Raw genomic sequence first — 6,334 nt, 5'->3', positions numbered from 1 at the left:
ATAATTACAGACTGAGATTGTCGATGGAACCAGACGGAGCATGACACTCCAACACTAGCAATCTGTCTCAGAATCAGCATGTAGCCTACAATACTCTACGTTGATACGATTGCCGAATTTCGGGGAAAATTTTGTGTATACAATTTTGTATTCATGGTCTAGCCAGGTTTTGGAAATACGCAAAGAAGAGAATAGTCCACAATTCTATATATGAGGAAGTGAATTAAAGATTATTGTAATAAGTTAGTTTAAAACTTACAACAATACGTTGTTGTGATTTTTAAACAACACTAATGTTGCACTTTCCATTTCTGCACAGTTTTATTAAAATAGTCAGTACTTTATAAAGGGACTCCGGATATAACATCACCCGCGCGTAAAAGTGACGTTATAACCGATGAAACGGATACAGCGTCACCGCGTATAACGTCGCTCAAAAACATCCCCCGAGGGGTGACGTGATATCCGGTATCATTTCATACCTGTCTACATTTTTTATTGATCAATATTGTTGACAGCTTCCCTAGATCTCGAGTGTATTTTTTTCCCCCATTCCGTCAATCATCGACGATGCAAAGATCGCTTTCATTAGAATACCGCTTGGAAGCACTTATAGAAGCTCGTAGAAAGCTTTTACGCTGTCTGACCGAGCTAGCCAATGATAAAGTATAGGGTTTGGATTGTTTTGTTTTACGCTTATTGGAGGAAGTAGACTTCAAACAGTTCGTCCCATAAAACTATGGTTTTGATGCCGTGTGATACCATTATTTTGACCCAAACGTTGAAACATATACGCATTAGAGCAATTTGCTATCGCAAAAAGCCCCCTTAATACTAACTGTATGTATGTATGTATGTATGTATGTATGTATGTATGTATGTATGTATGTATGTATGTATGTATGTATGTATGTATGTATGTATGTATGTATGTATGTATGTGTATGTATGTGTATGTATATGTATGTATATGTATGCATGTATGCATGTATGCATGTATGCATGTATGTATGTATGTATGTATGTATGTATGTATGTATGTATGTATGTATGTATGTATGTATGTATGTATGTATGTATGTATGTATGTATGTATGTATGTATGTATGTATGTATGTATGTATGTATGTATGTATGTATGTATGTATGTATGTATGTATGAACTAGATGATTACCCGCTTCGCCGGGTACCGGCTTCGCCGGGAAGAAGTAGAGCCGAATACCAGGCTGCGCCTGGGAGCCGGGTGTACGCCGGCTTTGCCGGCGCACGAAGGAAGGGAGATCTAAAAATAGTAACGTGTAGTGACCTTCTTAAAATAGTAATGTTGTAACGGGAATATGGATTGACGCCACACGAAGGAAGGGAGATCTAAAAATAGTAACGTGCAGTGACCTTCTAAAAATAGTAACGAAGTAACAGGAATATGGATTGACGCCACACGAAGGAAGGGAGATAAACGCGCAAAACAAAACACTGGAGAAGATAAGAAAGAGTTACTGGGAATGGATATAGTGGATCTACAGAAAAACCAAAATCGGTTCAGCGCTGCGCGCTGAGAGCACGTGTTGAAATATCTCATCGATGAGGTTGTGTCCGGGGTGTAGCTGAATACGGTCTCCAAATTTGAAAAAGATCGACTGAGAACTTTGGCCGTGCATCGCGAACAGACACACAGACACACAGACACTAGTCGTATATATATATGTTACAGTAAATTCTCAAAACCAGGAAATTTGCGAAATCCCTGAAAATTTCAGTAAATTTGTGAATTTCCTGTTTCACTCGGGGATTTCACGAATTTCCTAAAAATTCCAGGAAATTTGCGAATTTCCTGTTTTCAAGGGGCAGGAAATTCGCAAATTTACTGAAACACATTTGAAGAGAAACAAGTGCTTTGTTGGTTGCTTGTGAACCATTTAATGATTCTGATTTCCTTATATTAATGCAAGTTATACACTCATATTTCTCTCTCTCTCTCTCTTTCTCTCTCTCTCTCTCTTTCTCTCTCTCTCTCTCTCTCTCTCTCTCTCTCTCTCTCTCTCTCTCTCTCTTATATGTCATGTTTCCTAAAATGTGACCCTCCACCACGAAATGAGTCGCATATCACCTCGCGCGGTTCTACGCTAGGCTTAATATAAGTCCGGGGAGTGTCTTGTTCCAGTGTGAGGGTCATCTTAGTCACAGGCTTATAACTCAAACAGTTTTCGCTCTTTTCTAAAACGGTTTTCACCACTGGATAGAGCATAACAAACTCTTTAGGAAAATGTAAAAATATGAAAATCATGCAAAGCTGACATGCGACTCATTCCGTGGTGGAGTGTCACAAATGTTTAACATAAAATCTGAACGAGTAAAATTAAAAGGTACATTATGACACTCATCTCTCTCTCTTAAACTGTAATTATTTCATTAAATTGTTAACATAAAATCTGAACGAGTACATTAAAAGGTACATTGTGACACTCACATCTCTCTCCTATGCTGTCATTTGCGGCCAGCCGTGGTAGAACAGTCCATTATGATACAAGATTAGAAACAAAACAAGCCGGGCATGTACAGCACAGACATATGGCACGTAATATAAGCATTCGCGTGAGTTGATGGCCCTATCATTTCTCGTTTTATTATTGTCTCATGTTTAAATGAATAAAACCGTGTTTAAACCAAGACATAATTATGGCAATGGAAAGACGCTTAAAAATGTCTTCATGGTGCGTCTTATTTATTGGTGCAGGATTGGCTGCTGTGACATCTTGAGTTGCACAGTACTTTGGCTTTGTAGCACTTGCATCGATTTGTTTTACATTTTGTCGACCCTGCACAGCTGCATTTCACTAAACCTTGCCCGCCTGATGCTGACTGTTCTATCACGGCTGACCGCAACGACACAGCCTTGTCAAGAGAGACATCTTCTTCGGTTAGCAATCTCTGCGGACATAAATCAAACTGGTTTCGAGAATATCCGCCATGTAAGATATCAGCCTTAACCGCAATCGTGTAGATGTCTGTTTCCACGTCCCTGTGTAAAATCTCTGAAGGAGCCTGAGAGTTTGATTCCGAAGGAGCTGGCGGGTTTGATTCTGAAGGAGCCTGAGAGTTTGATTCCGAAGGAGCTGGAGGGTTTGATTCTGAATGAGCCTGGGGGTTTGATTCCGAAGGAGCTGGAGGGTTTGATTCTGAAGGAGTCTGAGGGTTTGATTCTGTAGGAGATGGATCGCTGGATTCAGAGGATGGCTGATGCAAAACCAGTGCCAGGAGATCTTCTTCAGTTTCCAAATTCTTCAGGACTTCAAAGGGTAGAGATGATGTTGTGAGCCCAACACTAGCCTCGCTGCCGAATAGTGCTGAGTAGGGGGATCGCTTTATTCCCGAATGATGGGAAGAGTTTTTATAAAACTGCACAAACTTTATCCCTGTTGCCCAGTCTTGAGTATGGTTGTCCGCCAGCCAGGCCACCAGCATGTCTTTGATGTCACCATTTGCTCTTTCAACCGATCCCTGGCTTTGTGGATGTCGCGGCTTCCCGTGAACTAATACCAATGTTGGCCAAACATCTTTCAGTTCTGAAATTATGTTGGCTGTCAACTCAGTGCCGTTATCGCTTTGGAGAATTGCAGGAGCACCGATCACGAGAAAGATGTCAAGCAGCTGGGCTGCAACCTCTACAGCGCGTTTGCTCCTAATAGGCCGGAGGACGCAGAACTTGGTGAGATGGTCTTGATACACCATGATCCATTTGTAACCGTTGCTTGGCATGGACTGCATGTCAACAAGATCAACTTGTCCTCGTGATGCAAATTCTTGCTGATGATTGGACGCACAACTACACCTTTTGTCATGGGTCTCTTTCTCTTTTTCTGACATTCCTCGCATAGTGACTTGAAAAGCTCGAGCGATTTGGTACTAATGTTTGCATATTTCCTTTGTGTTTCTTTGATCATTCGATCACGCCCACCATGGCCCGTCGAGATATGAGCGCGCTTGATGACGTCGAAAGTTTCCTCGATGGTGACATAGTAGACAGGGGTTTGTTCAGCACAACTCCTCTTCTTAATGAGCTTTTCAACAGGACCACACTGGAGAACGTCATACCTGAAAACACAAATACAAAATGTGTGGTAGGGCACTCGATCCATGCATTGGTAAAAGATGTATTGCGTATGAAAGCCTGTTTTGTTTTTTCAGAGTGACAGTGACAGACAGACAGGCACAGACAGAAAGCCACCCAGCCAGCCAAGCTAGCAGACAGGCAGGCAGATAAAAAGAGCGAAAGTGATATAGAGATAGAGAGAGAGAGACAGAAAGGCAGACAGACACAGACAGAAAGACACCCAGCCAGCCAGGCTAGCAGACTGGCAGGCAGATAAAAAGAGCGACAGTGATATAGAGATAGAGAGAGAGAGACAGAAAGGCAGACAGAGACAGAAAGACAGCCAGAGCAAAAGAGAGAGAGAGAGAGAGAGAGAGAGAGAGAGAGAGAGAGAGAGAAAGAGAGAGAAAGAGAGAGAGAGAGAAAGAGAGAGAGAGAGTGAGAGAAGAAGAGAGAGAGACAGAGAGAGATAGAGAGACAGAGAGAGAGATAGAGAGGGAGCAATAGACATACAGAAAGACCGACAGAGAAAGATAAACTCACTTCGCCAGGTTATAATATTCCTGTCGACTTTTGGTTGCGTTGTTCACGGCTGCAGTTGTGGTGAAAGCCGAGCTTTACATGGATAACAATACGGTTGACAGGACGGTACGTACGACACACATAACAAATGTAAACACGCACTGCGGCCGGGGTTTACCCAGCCGCCTTGCGCTTGCTACATTAACTTCTCATAATGCTGAGCTCCCCGGGGGAAGCTAAGCTCAAACGCCCCTAACGGACTTACCGTTAAAGGCTGTAACACGAACGTCTTGAAGTCTTGAAGACGGTCGTAGAATCGATGCTGTCTGGTCTGTGTCTCGGTCAAATCTGCTCTCTCACCCGCCACTGCGTGGCTCAACACTTCCGGTACAGGGGGAATCTAATGGAGTCGTCTCCCTTAGCCTAACAGGGAAATCGACATTCACCACATTCCTCCCCGTTTTGAAAAGAGAGCCCCTCAACTCGACCGCAGATGCCGTCCCGGGAAGGGGGCTCTTCTTTGCCGGACCGGTGGTGGTAGCCAGATTTCTTCCTGAGGACACTGCTAGGCATGCGGGCTCTATCCTCATACTTCCTCGTTCCGCTGCACATTCCCCGACCAAGGTGTGCTGGGGGTATGCTGGTCTTTCTGCCACCGTGGACCAGGCAGGCACCTCGTCAAGCCTGGCAGGGGAGCGTTGTGCCTTGGAAGGATACTTCATGGAAGCGCGCATATTGCTGAGGGGACACTGCACTTGTGATGACTAGTCCCCTGTAGTTCTCCCTCTGCATGCTGCAGCCCTTTAGATCGAAACCTTGGCTTGGACCGCCCAGTGTTGGATGGCACTACAGTACACCAGGGCATGTCCACAACAGTCAAGAGCAGGCTTTTGTACACGCCTAACAGACACCCACTTCCCCAAGGTTAAGGACGTCCCAAAACGGGTTGTGCGCTTAACCCTCCTCCCCTTTCTGAAAAAAAAACCTCCACAACCACATTCCTAGGTTCTCGAACACACAGGGCCTACCCAGAAGCAGCCCGCGTTCCCAGTTAGGTGCAGGGGAGATGCAACTTATTCCCACCCTTTGTAACGTGCCTTTTAGGGTAAATATCATCCCTGCATTGCCGGCCTTGTTGACCAGCGGCGCCCGAACTTGCCACCTTGATTAGAAGGGTTGTGAACCTCACTGAAACTGGGGGGACCAGAGGCTGCCGTGATACGCGCTCCTGAGTTCAACTAGATTCCCGATGTATCAGCGCTTCTCGAGCCGCCGAGTTCTATTCTGACCTTCCCCTAAGTGTTTCGGTCGGGGGGTCACCCGTGTTCTTGTCGTGGGCGTGTGAAAATTCCCCTCGGCGTCGCTGCTCAGCGGACTGCCGGAGGGTCCCACGTGTCACTTTCCCCTGAGTGTGGCGACCGGGGAGTCATACGTGTTTCTGTTGTTGGGGTGTGGGTCTTCCCCTCGGCGTCGCTGCTCAGTGGCCTGCCGGGGGGTCACCTGTGTTGCTTTCCCCGAGTATTGCGGTCGGGGGGTCACACATGTTTCTGTCGTTGGGGTGTGGATCTTCCCTCGGCGTCGCTGCTCAGCTGACTGCTGGAAGGTACACTCCACTCCCCACCGTTGTGGACACTTTGGGTTTGTCAGGGGAATGTCGCACTTGGGGCCTTCAACCCTGACTCCCGGGGGAGAGTTCCTGGTGCAACTGAGAGGCGCGCATG

This window comes from Littorina saxatilis, linkage group LG7 (genome assembly GCF_037325665.1).
Source record: "Littorina saxatilis isolate snail1 linkage group LG7, US_GU_Lsax_2.0, whole genome shotgun sequence".
Classification (NCBI taxonomy): Eukaryota; Metazoa; Mollusca; class Gastropoda; order Littorinimorpha; family Littorinidae; genus Littorina; species Littorina saxatilis.
This window is presented reverse-complemented; position numbering follows the sequence as displayed.